We start from the raw sequence: 14,141 nt of genomic DNA on the forward strand, positions 1-14,141 counted from the left end.
ACACGGACAAGAGTAAAGTTTCTTGCATTGTGTTGAAAAAAAACAAACAATTAAGCTAATTGATACATTGATTGGCATGATACGATTGATGGAGGTAGGCAGAATAAAGGAGCAGGTAATCGACATCTGACAAGGCCACTTCCTGTTTATACTTGTGCGTGCGTTCCTTTCAAGCCATTTCGGGGATGTACGCTCGCTATTTCGTACGCTCGTTAGTTAGAGGAGGGGTCGTCAGAGTTTAGGGAGGAATTTTAGATGCGAACGAAAATACGAGCGAGCCATTGAATTTAAATATTTTTGTACGTACGCCTAACGTACGTGCGCCCGCTTGCGAGTGGGTCTGAATGAGGGCCACTGTGGAGCCTGAGACCCAGTTACAGTGGAAACCACTATAGGAGTGAAGTAAACACAGGGATGCAGCTAGACAGCTAAAATTAGTAATCAGCTTGAAGGCTGACACAAGTAACACAGAGAGGCAGCTTGGGAGCTGAGCAGCACACTGAAAGACAACACAGGAACTGTTACATGAAACACTGGAGTTCTGTGAGAGAGCTGAAGTAGCACGCTGAGAATTAGCATGGGAGCTAATACAAGTAACAATGGACTTCAGCATGAGGGCTGAAACAACACACTGGAGATACTTAATGGAAAACACCGGAGAGCATAACAATCACTGGAACAGCGAAGTTGAACAGCAGTTTCCTGTTCCTGGAGTCAGACTTAAATACCCTTAGGTAGCTGGTCATTGGATCAGGGGATCAGCTGAGTGACTGCAGGACTGGAGAGATTAGTCAGGTGATATGGACCAACATGGCTGCGCCCATGCCCGGCACCCCAGGAACCAGGATACATTCACTGAAGCCCTAGCAGACCCTGGGGAGAATACTGAGTCTCCACTCACCTCCACTCCCAGCGACTGAACACCTAAGCCCAAGGACGCCGGCGTGGAGGTGAGTAGTGGCGGATCCCAGGCTGCATCCTGACAATACCCCTGTCAGGGTGGACTCCGGACACCAAGGAAGTGCACAAAAAAAGTCTTCAAAAACTCGAAACTTGGGAGACCAGAAAAACCAGAAATACTCAAAGCAAAAGGTTCCAAGAAATAATTTAAAAAATTTTAGACTTGGTATGAGGAACTTGTAGATTTACCAGTCTTCAGAAAAACTTCAAGAACTTGAAACTTTATGACACCCAAAAAAAAAATTCAGACTAAGGGCCTGATTCAAAGCCGCTCGTAGGAGGCCGCTCGTTCGCTCTGAGCGATGTTCGCACATCTGCGCATGCGCATGGGTCATAATGCGCATGCGCCAACCAGTCAGTGCGGTCAGAAATCGAGCACTCGCAAAATAGCGAGTGCCTGCTAATTTGAGTGACAGGATGAGGCGTTTGTGGGTGGTAACAGGGGAAGGTGCTTGAAAACGGGGAGTGGAGATCCGAACGCAGGCGTGCCAAACGGTCAAAACGGGCGTTTTAAGGGTGTGCATAATTAACAAAGCAGCGTCATCGACCACGTCACTTGGTTGTTTCTTAGCCTGAACTGTTCGCATGATTGCGGTAGGAAAATTCTACCACAAGCACTGCGAGCAGTTCAGACTCCTTTCGATGTACTCGATTAATCAAATAAATAGCGGAGATGATGTAGGATGCGAATGGCCAGGGGGGCTTTACAAAATAGCGAGCGCATGTTTCGTTCGCTCGCTCAGACATAGTGGTGTCAACAGACCGCAAAGAGTGAGCGCTCAATTTAAATAGCCGGCCCCTTTTTCTGAACGAGCGAGCGCAAATAGCGTCCGGCTCTGAATCAGGCCCTAAGGCCAGTATTCAATTAGTTTTGCACCACTTTTTCACAAGCCGTACTTTTCGCCATCTTCGCGTGTTTTGGCTGCGGAAAGTTTTCGTGCGCACTCCCGCTATTTGCCGTATTCAATTCAAAAAGATGCAAAAATGCAACCTGGCAAATGTGAACCAGGCGAAAAGTGCTGTCAGATTTGGGGAAATCATACCCCCCAGAAGATGCAGTCACATTGGGGATCAATGCACATACCCACGAATAGCCCTAATAAAGCTATTTGGGGTACTTAAGTTGTGTCAATAGGTGCTAATTAGCATCTTTACAGACGTGGTGAAGAATAGCATTAAGCAGTATTTTTTGGAGAAAAAAAGTAGTCCTGTCATATTTGGGGTACATAAAAATGGGTGCAAGCATGGTTTAAAGTCACTAAAGGGAAGTTTTAAAAAACATAAAAAATGCACCTTCAGCAAACACCTGCAATCCAAAAAACACCTCACCCCTGCTTGCAGACCCCCCAAAAGGCTATTTTGTGAGTTTTAAGTTTGTACCCCCACTTTGCACTTTTTCGCCCCCATTTTCAAAGTGCCTTTTTGGAGTGTTCCTCTTTTTTTCGTTTTTTTTTAATGCAGATATCCATTGGGGGGCTGTCCCAAGGGTGCAGAGTGGTTTCCTCACCTTTGCACCCCTAAATAGCGATTTTGCCTATTCATAGGCAAATCTTTTTCGCCTATTACATTGCATTGCATTTTCGCGTACGCGAAACGTGAATGCAATTGAATATGGCGATACTTTTCTGACAGGCGAAAAGTCACAATCGGCAAATCTTTTTCGCGGATCTCGGCTTTTCTCACCTAATTGAAAATCAGACCTTAGATTTACCAATCTAATTTTCAGTTGATATCTAGTATGAAAAGATAAATTTTTCTTCCGAACAGTCGTACAGTAGTTCTCAAAGGTAACTCCTGAGGGAATACATGGCTTGGAAAGGATAGGCTCAGACAACAGAGGATCCTCAGAAAACGGAACATTGCTTAGTGTGGGATCGAATTCTGACTCCAAATCTGTATCTAATGGAAGAATGGAAGAGTTGATATGACTAGAAATCATAGAAGACTCTGGAGAGGAACAGAGGGAAGCATAACCAACACTGATAGTGTCAGACTGTTGGTTCTTAATATTCCTTGAGAATTCTTCTTTCGAACTGATTGATCCTGTATCGTACAATCTGGAGAAGGGAGTAAAACGGTGTATCTGAGTTTAATATCTGAGGATGGTGAACTTGCACTAGAAATTTTGTCAGAGGAGGTACCAGAAGGTAGACATTAGGGAGACAATTCTTTACAGAGAACCTCACTAAAAGCCCTCATATTAGAAAGTATAAGGTCTCTGGACTCTATTGGAGCGTACACACGGTCAGATTTGTCAGACTTGTCAGATTTGTCAGATGAACGACTGAACGATTGAACGATTGAACGATTTGAATGATTTTACCAAAGTTTTGAACGATTTGAACGATTTGAACGATTGAACGATTTTTGACTGCATTAAAATGAATGGAATCGTCCAAGTCTGACTGCAAACCCATCAGATGTCAGATATCGTTATCTGACAAACGGGAACGCGCATCGTTGATCGTCCATCGTTCAGGCATGTCAGATATGAACGATTTTCCTTCAGATATGAACGACTGAACGATTTTTAAATCGTTATCGTTCATATCTGAAGGAAAAATCTGATCGTGTGTATGCACCATATGAGTGGATTAGCCCACTCTAACGCCTTTCCTGTGAAGTTCAGAAGAAGGAATTTAACAAGGTTGGAGGTTGTAATACCGCATGAAGGATCAGCTCCCATTAAGGCCATATATTGTTCAAGTAGTGCATAATATTGAGTCATGTCTCCATCAAAAACAATGTATGCTGGAGTGTTCAATGAATCCTGGTAAGTAGAATTATGCTCAGGAGCAGGAATAGATGAAACAACTGGTAGTGACTGATGTTCCTTACGCAAATCAACAGAAGAGATCAAAAGTGATTCAGAAGTACTGGAGTTGGCCACAGTTGAAGAGGCTCTGGAACAGCTGAGTGGAAGTAAATTGACACTAGAAATACAAGTAGCTGTTGAAGCTAGAGAAGAAAAACCTTGGTGGGTATCAGAATTGGTAGAATCCAATGACAGGGTAGAGTTAGTGTTACACAAACCGTTGTTCGAGATTATATGATCAGAAGATGACTCCTTGTCAAATGAGATGTCAATTAATTTAAACAAGCCGTCCAAATCAATAAACTTGACCCAAGACTCACTGCTTTCACACGCCTGGCTTCTCCACTGTCGTGACCCATAATAAGGTAGTTGGTCTTTCTGCTAATATTTCCAGTAATCTTGCCTCCATATCTCTCTATTAATAACTTGGCTTCATCATTCTTAATATATTCCAGGACTCCAGTGATTACAAAGGTTAAACCTTCCATGCAATTATCTGCTCCTTGAAGAATTTGCTTGATACAAGAAACTTTAGGAGTGAGCTTCTGAGAAATTGAAACTTGTGACGTGCATTCAAAAGTGGACAAAGGAAAACCCACCAGGAATAGGGAGACTACTTGAAGCTTCCTATTGGGGTGCAAAACTTGAAACTCCTTCTTGGGGTGAAAAACTTGAGACCCCCTCCTGGGGTGAGGAACTTGAGACCCCCTCTTGGGGTGAAGAACTAGAAACCCCCTCCTGGAGTAAGAGACTTGAATCCCCTCTTGGAGTGATAAACTTGAGACCCTCTCCTGAGGTAAAAAACTTGAAACCCCCACTTGAGGCATAAAACTTGAGACCCCCTCCTGGGGTGAGAAACTTGAGACCCCCTCCTGGGGTACGAGACTTCATACCCCTGCTTGGGTATGAGACTTGAAACCCCCTTCTGGGGCAAGGGACTAGAAGAAATTTTATCTGGATTGCGACAGGCATAGGAAGAGCGACATGTCTCACTAGATTTAGGTGGTTGAAAAATTCTCCCTAAGTTTCCAAGACGAGAGTGGAAGCATTTTGTAACAGGACCCAATCATAAACTCGGACCTTGTCCTGCAGGGAAAATGTTACCTGCTTGCTGAATACAGAAGAAAAAGAAACGGCATAAGGTTTCGGGCTGGAACCGAGAGTGTAGACATTGGAAGTTTTACAGTAATTATCCTTTCTGGGTTGACGAAGGAGACAGTCCACAATATAAGCAGAGAAAAAGTTACCAGCGTCGCTGTTGTTCTGCCTCAGTAAGCTTCAGGTGTGGGAAACTACGATGTCTCACTTTATCTTGTGTGAAAGGAGGCTCAGTAGAAACAGAAGTGGCACTAGAAAACTCTGGAAACATTGTAGGGAGAAGATCTTGAACTTGCACTAGGAATTGATAGAAACTGGTAAACAGCACCGGGGTACAGATATTAGAGAACTCAAAAGCCAGGGGACCACTGGAAGGTTGAGCTATACATTCAGAAAGAGATTCTGTGGTCGGAGTTGAAATTACTGGAGAATATGGCTCAGGCGGAAGGGGCACAGGAGAGTTTACAGGCAGAACTTGAAATGAAGCTGGAAGCAAAGGGACAACAATGGAATTAATGGATCTCATCTGAGAAAAAAATTCTTGTCTGTTGACCCATGAGTTGCTGGGCTGCCTCTTGTGCGGTGACACAAAGGAGTAAATCTTGAAAACCTGCTTCATCCTGGAACCCGGCGGCTTGCATGTTGGCTGTTCAAACTGTCACGTCCGGATACATATAGACTTCAACTGCAGGAACTATCATAAGTCTCTCCCAGGTGTTGGCGAGACCTACCCCAGATATATATGGGAGGACTATATAAACACTGATGAGCAAGGATGATGCTCCAAAGACTGATATGTGAGTTGCACTGGTAATCAGCACCTGGTATGGGAAGCTGAATAGCGATGGTTATCAGCACTTGGTATAAGACACTGAGAATCGATGGTAGTCAGCTATTGGAATGAGACACTGATAATCAATGGTAATCGATAGTTGGTATGAGACGCTGAATGGCGATGGTAATCGATAGTTGGTATGAGATGCTGAATGGTTATGGTAGTCGATAGTTTGTATGAGACACTGAGAATCAATGATAATCGATACTTGGTATGAGATCTTAAATGGCGATGGTAACCAGCACTTGATATGAAACACTGGGAATCGATGGTAGTCAGTACTTGATATGAAATACTGAGAATCAAAGGTAGTCAGCACTAGGTATGAATAGCTGAACAGCGTTGGTAGTCACGAGGAGGGTTCACTGGGAAGGAACACTGTGGAGCCTGAGACGCAGTCACAGTACAAACCACTATAGGAGCAAGGTAAACACAGGGATGCAGCTAGGCAGCTAAATTAGTGATCAGCTTGAAGGCTGACACATGTAACACAAAGAGGCAGCTTGGGAGATGAGCAGCACACTGAAAGACAATACAGGAACTGTTACATGAAACCTGGAGTTCTGTGAAAGAGCTGAAGTAACACGTTGAGAATTTGCATAAGAGCTAATACAAGTAACAATGGAGGTCAGCATGAGGGCTGAAACAACACACTGGAGATACTTTGTGGAATACACCGGAAAGCATAACAATCACTGGAACAGTGAAGTTGAACAGCAATTTCCTGTTCCTGGAGTCAGACTTAAATACCCTTAGGCAGCTGGTCATTGGATCAGGGGATCAGGGGATCAGCTGAGCGACCGCAGGACTTCCATTGGGAGAGACTAGACAGGTGATATGGACCAACATGGCTGCATGCACGGAAGCCCTAGCAGACCCCAGGGAGAATACTCAGTCACCACTCACCTCCACTCCCAACGATTGAATACCTAAGCACAAGGATGCCGGCACGGAGGTGAGTAGCGGCTGATACCAGGCCGCATTCTGACATAAGGTTTAACTGAGTGGCTCCTTGGTGGAGCCCTTGGAAATGCATGCTGAAGTTTCTTGTGGCTAATTTGTTTTTGAGAAAAAGGTCCCAGCTTATTTGGCTGCCTATGGGGTCTATTTGAGAACCTTCACATTTTAGCCATGAAAAGTGTCATTATACCGCATAGGAAAACCTGTTGCAAGAATAGTTGTTCCAAAGAGTATTCATCCTGGAGCAAAGGAAAGTGATAGCTTATGCTAGAATGTCTACTACAGATGCAAAACCATGAGGCCGTCCGGGCACATAGTTTACACAACCGGGGAGGAGACCACTAACTGGAACAATGTAGCCTCTAGGCTACAATGTCTAATGCCATCTAAAGCTAAGCTTTCAGATCTTGGAGAATTACTGCAATTCGTCATCCCCATAGAAAATTATGGGAAAGGCTATATTGAGCAAATATTTGTTAACCAAGGAGATATCTGTGAAATAAATCGGGGGTTTTTTGCTAAGGAGCAAAAAAGAGTCAACTCTTTTTCTGGAGAGCAATTTGATATATATGATGTGATAAAATAAATTAAAATGTAACTGTTATTAACACATCTAAGACAAAAGGAGACATGGGATGTATGTGATTGTTGTGTCACTCTAATCCCAAACATATATATATATATATATATATATATATAAATATTAGGGGTGTGCTTCGTCCACTTTTTGTGTTTTGTGTTTTGGTTTTGGATCTGGATCTTTCTTCGTGTTTTGGATCTGGATTGGTTTTGCCAAAACCACCCTTCCATGTTTTGGGTTCTGGGTGTTGTGTTTTGGATCTGTATTTTTTTGAAAAAAAGCATAAAAACAGCTAAAATCACAGAATTTGTAGGTTTTTCTGCTCCTATGCTATTATTAACTTCAATAACCTTAATTTCCACTCATTTCCAGTCTATTCTGAACACCTCACACCTCACAATAGTGTTTTTATGTCCAAAAGGTTGCACCGAGGTAGCTGGATGACTATGCTAAGCGACACGAGTGGGCGGCACAAACACGTGACCCATCTAGGCGTGATACTGCAGTGGCAGACAGGATGGCAGTTTGAAAAACTAGGCCCCAAACTGTACATAATGCAAAGAAAAAAAAGAGGTGCAAGATGGAATTGTCCTTGGGCCCTCCCACCCACCCTTATGTTGTATAAACAGGACATGCACACTTTAACAAACCAATCATTTCAGCGCCAGGGTCTGCCACACAACTGTGGCTGAAATGATTGGTTCATTTGGGCCCCCACAAAACAAGCTGGCAATTAATCTGTCCCTGCAGAAACTGGCTCTACGGAGGCAAGATGTCATCCTCATCCTCCTCATCCACCGATTCCTCACCCTCTTCAGTGTGTACATCCTCATCCTCACAGAGTATTAATTCATCCCTGCTGGAACCACAGGTCCCTCTGTACGTTCTGGAGGCTGGTCTCCCTGGAAGAGTTGATAATTCATTTTATGAACATCATCTTCTCCACATTTTGTGGAACCAACCTCCTACGCCTTTCGCTGACAAGGTTCCCGGCTGCACTAAACACTCTTTCGGAGTACACACTGGAGGGGGGGCAACTCAGGTAAAATAAAGCCAGTTTGTACAGGGACCTCCAAATTGCTTCTTTTTCCTGCCAGTACAGGTACGGACTGTCTGACATGCCTACTTGGATGCTGTCACCGATGTAATCCTTTAACAGACAGACGCACGCTTGTCACTGCTGCTTTAAGGATGCAGGTGCGGCTACAGCCCACACAATTCACAAAGACAGAAAAAAGAAGAATATTTTTATTGTTTGTGTAGCACACTTTGAGGGTGTCACCACCCTTTAACAGACAGACGCACGCTTGTCGCTGCTGCTTTAAGGATGCAGGTGCGGCTACAGCCCACACAATTCACAAAGACAGAAAAAAGAAGAATATTTTTATTGTTTGTGTAGCACACTTTGAGGGTGTCACCACCCTTTAACAGACAGACGCACACTTGTCGCTGCTGCTTTGAGGATGCAAGTGCGGCTACATCGCACACAAGTCACAAACACATTAAAAAAATAGTTTTTTAATTTTTGGAGCACTTTGAGAGTTACACCACCCTTTAACAGACAGACGCACGCTTGTCACTGCTGCTTTAAGGATGCAGGTGCGGCTACAGCCCACACATTTCACAAAGACCGAAAAAAAAAGAACAATATTTTAATTGTTTGTGTAGCACACTTTTAGGGTGTCACCACCCTTTAACAGACAGACGCACGCTTGTCGCTGCTGCTTTAAGGATGCAGGTGCGGCTACAGCCCACACAATTCACAAAGACAGAAAAAAGAAGAAGAATATTTTTATTGTTTGTGTAGCACACTTTGAGGGTGTCACCACCCTTTAACAGACAGACGCACGCTTGTCGCTGCTGCTTTGAGGATGCAAGTGCGGCTACATCGCACACAAGTCACAAACACATTAAAAAAAATTTTTATTTTTTGGAGCACTTTGAGAGTTACAACACCCTTTAACAGACAGACGCACGCTTGTCGCTGCTGCTTTGAGGATGCAAGTGCAGCTACAGCCCACACAATTCACAAAGACAGAAAAAAAATGAACAATATTTTAATTGTTTGTGTAGCACACTTTGAGGGTGTCACCACCCTTTAACAGACAGACGCACGCTTGTCGCTGCTGCTTTAAGGATGCAAGTGCGGCTACAGCCCACACATTTCACAAAGACAGAAAAAAAATGAACAATATTTTAATTGTTTGTGTAGCACACTTTGAGGTTGTCACCACCCTTTAACAGACAGACGCACGCTTGTCGCTGCTGCTTTGAGGATGCTGGTGGAATCTAGACGGGATTTGGAACCGAGGACACACTACCTCCATCAATTGTCTAAATCCCACTGCACTAATGGCGGATACCGGACGCACGTCTAACACCAACATAGCAGTCAAGGCCTCAGTTATACGTTTTGCTTCAGGATGACTGCTGTCGTACTTCATCCTCATCGCTAGGGACTGTTGGAGGGTCAATTGTTTAGTAAAAGTAGTGATGTTCCTACTTCCTCTCTGGGATGATGAACAACTCCCAGCAGCAGCAACAGCACTAGGAGGAAGTGGTTCTTGATCTTTCCCTATTTTATTTTTATCGGAGAAAGTTTGGTCCTCCATTTATGTTATATTGATATATACGTGCGGCTAAAGCGTACACAAACACAGAAAATATTTCTTAATTTTGCTGGAGAGTAGTGCACTTTGTGGGTTACACCACCCTTTAAGAAATGAGCCAGCCGGCTCTTTACTTATGGGACACAGGCGCACGCTTGGCGCTGCTCCTTTGTTGATGCACGTGCAGCCACAGTGCACACAAGTCACAAACACAGAAAATATATATTTTTTTGTTTTGGAGTGTACTTTGGGGGTTACAGAACCCTTTAACGGTCAAGCCAGCCGGCCCTTTACTTATGACACAGGCGCACGCTTGGCACTACTTTGTTGATGCACGTGCGGCTACTGCGCACACAATTCACAAACACAGAAAATAATTTTTTTTTTGGTTTGGACTGGAGTGTACTTTCGGGGGTTACAGCACCCTTTAACGGTCAAGCCAGCCGGCCCTTTACTTATGACACAGGCGCACGCTTGGCACTACTTTGTTGATGCACGTGCGCCTACTGCGCACACAATTCACAAACACAGAAAATATTTTTCTATTTTGTTTGGAGTGTACTTTGGGGGGTTACAGCACCCTTTAACGGTCAAGCCAGCTGGCCCTTTACTTATGACACAGGCGCACGCTTGGCACTACTTTGTTGATGCACGTGCGGCTACTGCGCACACAATTCACAAACACAGAAAATTATTTTTTTTTTGGTTTGGACTGGAGTGTACTTTGGGGGTTACAGCACCCTTAACGGTCAAGCCAGCCGGCCCTTTACTTATGACACAGGTGCACGCTTGGCACTACTTTGTTGATGCACGTGCGGCTGCTGCGCACACAATTCACAAACACAGAAAATATTTTTTTTTTTGGTTTGGACTGGAGTGTACTTTGGGGGTTACAGCACCCTTTAATGGTCAAGCCAGCCGGCCCTTTACTTATGACACAGGCGCACGCTTGGCACTACTTTGTTGATGCACGTGCGGCTACTGCGCACACAATTCACAAACACAGAAAATAATTTTTTTTTTGGTTTGGACTGGAGTGTACTTTTGGGGGTTACAGCACCCTTTAACGGTCAAGCCAGCCGGCCCTTTACTTATGACACAGGCGCACGCTTGGCACTACTTTGTTGATGCACGTGCGGCTACTGCGCACACAATTCACAAACACAGAAAATAATTTTTTTTTTGGTTTGGACTGGAGTGTACTTTCGGGGGTTACAGCACCCTTAACGGTCAAGCCAGCCGGCCCTTTACTTATGACACAGGCGCACGCTTGGCACTACTTTGTTGATGCACGTGCGGCTACTGCGCACACAATTCACAAACACAGAAAATATATTTTTTTTTGGTTTGGACTGGAGTGTACTTTTGGGGGTTACAGCACCCTTTAACGGTCAAGCCAGCCGGCCCTTTACTTATAACACAGGCGCACGCTTGGCACTACTTTGTTGATGCACGTGCGGCTACTGCGCACACAATTCACAAACACAGAAAATTATTTTTTTTTTGGTTTGGACTGGAGTGTACTTTCGGGGGTTACAGCACCCTTAACGGTCAAGCCAGCCGGCCCTTTACTTATGACACAGGCGCACGCTTGGCACTACTTTGTTGATGCACGTGCGGCTACTGCGCACACAATTCACAAACACAGAAAATAATTTTTTTTTTGGTTTGGACTGGAGTGTACTTTGGGGGTTACAGCACTCTTTAACGGTCAAGCCAGCCGGCCCTTTACTTATGACACAGGCGCACGCTTGGCACTACTTTGTTGATGCACGTGCGGCTACTGCGCACACAATTCACAAACACAGAAAATAATTTTTTTTTTGGTTTGGACTGGAGTGTACTTTCGGGGGTTACAGCACCCTTTAACGGTCAAGCCAGCCGGCCCTTTACTTATGACACAGGCGCACGCTTGGCACTACTTTGTTGATGCACGTGCAGCTACTGCGCACAGAATTCACAAACACAGAAAAAAATTTTTTTTTGGTTTGGACTGGAGTGTACTTTCGGGGGTTACAGCACCCTTTAACGGTCAAGCCAGCCGGCCCTTTACTTATGACACAGGCGCACGCTTGGCACTACTTTGTTGATGCACGTGCGGCTACTGCGCACACAATTCACAAACACAGAAAATAATTTTTTTTTTGGTTTGGACTGGAGTGTACTTTCGGGGGTTACAGCACCCTTAACGGTCAAGCCAGCCGGCCCTTTACTTATGACACAGGCCCACGCTTGGCACTACTTTGTTGATGCACGTGCGGCTACTGCGCACACAATTCACAAACACAGAAAATAATTTTTTTTTTGGTTTGGACTGGAGTGTACTTTCGGGGGTTACAGCACCCTTAACGGTCAAGCCAGCCGGCCCTTTACTTATGACACAGGCGCACGCTTGGCACTACTTTGTTGATGCACGTGCGGCTACTGCGCACACAATTCACAAACACAGAAAATATATAATTTTTTTAGCACTTGGGGGGAGCACCCCTGATGGACAGAGCACCCCCTGGACAACACTACAGCACCCCTTTAGGACTGGGACACTGCACAGGACTTTGGAGTGGACACAGCCCCTATGGAGAACTGACTGCACAACACAGTCCAGCCAGCCCCTATGGACTTTGAAGTAGTGGACACAGCCCCTATTAACAACAGCAGCACAGCACAACACAGCCAGCCCCTATGGACTTTGAAGTAGTGGACAACAGCAGCACTACACTACACTATACTACACAGCCCTAACTCCCACCCTCCCTCTTCACTGTCCACAGCCGAGTGAGAAAATGGCGCCGACGCGGGTACCATATATAGGATCCAAAACCCGTGAGACTCGGAAGGCGGGATGATGATGTTTTGCCTCGATTTCAGATCCGAGTCAGGCGGGAAAAGTCGAGCCTGACTCGGATCGGACTCGGATCGGGGGGGCTCGGGGGGGTTCGGATTTCAGAAATCCGAACCCGCTCACCCCTAATATATATATATATATATATATATATATATACACACACACAAATATACATAGGTATATAATATTTCCTTCTTTGGTCTATTGTGAAATATCCAGATCCTGGTTTGTAATAAAAAGCCAAATGATAATATACTATATTTATTACCCAAGATCAAATACTGGTACATGCACCAAAAAATCAATAGTTGGATAGGGTATTCACTGATAGAATATGTAATAGTAGTACCATCTATTATCTATACAGGATTTCAACATGACAGGATTGATGCCAATCCCCTGTTGTCAATACCAGCAGTCATGGATATCACCAGCTTGCCTCCAACACACAGCCAGACACTGATTGCTGGCCTTCCCAATTAGAATCCTTAACAGAGCCCAGCTGGGCTCAGCCTCAGGTTAGATACTGCATAACACCTCTCTCAGGTGTTATCATTAACCTCCAGCACCAATGACTCATGCAGGGAATCACCCATCAACCAGCCACTATAAGAACCTGCTCAGTACACCCCTTCAGTGAATGAGTATTAATTGTGTTCTACATACTGTAAGTGCTTCAGCTTCAGAACTATACTCTCCAGTATAGTTTTCTTCCAGTGTTGTTTAAACTCTGGTGTTTGGTTTCTCTACAGCAGCACTTCCATACACACATTTCCATGTGTGGCAATTCCTGGCAGAGTGTTCACATCAGTTAAGTACTGTATTGCTTTCATAGTGGGAACCAACTACACTGGGAAGCGACCGGGGCCCTCAATGAGTAAAGTCCATATCCTTTTGAAGGGATTCCTGGTGAAGTCTGGTGGGGTCTTAGACTACGTGCCAGGGTATTTGGTTGGCCAATTCCCCCTGTTTGTATTTATCAGCTGTGTGGGTGTGTGTACTCTGGTACACTTGCTGTCTGTTTTAAGCTCCAGGATTGTTGCAATATACTCTGTGCCTCTCATTGCACACTATGTGCTGTTCCCACTGTCCCAACATATCTATACCTCTCATTGCATTCTACACGCTGTTCCCACAGTGCCAGCACCTCTATATACCATATTGCATGCTACTCACTGTACAAACAGTGAGAATACATCTGTGTATCATGTTGCACACTATGCACTGTTCAACCTGTACCAACACCTCTGTGTACCTAATTGCATGCTACGCACTGTACAAACAGTGTCAACACATCCGTGTACCTCGTAGAACACTACCAAAATTCCACACTTTGTGTACTCAGCTGTACCTTCGACATTTGTGCTTGCTGTGTTAAAATCCTCAGTGTATTCTGTGTCTACCACCTCTTGGACTATTGCAGCTGTACCTCTTTCGGT

The 14,141-nt window shown here is 44.6% G+C and overlaps 1 protein-coding gene across 2 annotated transcripts in view; it reads right to left on the reverse strand.

The window, feature by feature from the left end:
• The window catches only part of FRK (fyn related Src family tyrosine kinase), a 144,684-nt gene that overhangs the window by 83,483 nt on the left and 47,060 nt on the right, over positions 1–14,141 (reverse strand). The window contains exon 1 of one of the 2 annotated variants that reach the window (XM_088460499.1): positions 902–977. The exons of the other annotated variant lie outside the window; for it this stretch is intronic. The gene's annotated coding sequence lies outside the window, so the exon portion shown is untranslated. Of the gene's footprint in view, positions 1–901; positions 978–14,141 lie in introns of those variants that run through there. 2 annotated transcript variants of the gene reach the window in all.

The sequence above is a fragment of the Taudactylus pleione genome, unplaced genomic scaffold, assembly GCF_031769625.1.
Source record: "Taudactylus pleione unplaced genomic scaffold, aTauple2 ptg000046l, whole genome shotgun sequence".
NCBI lineage: Eukaryota > Metazoa > Chordata > Amphibia > Anura > Myobatrachidae > Taudactylus > Taudactylus pleione.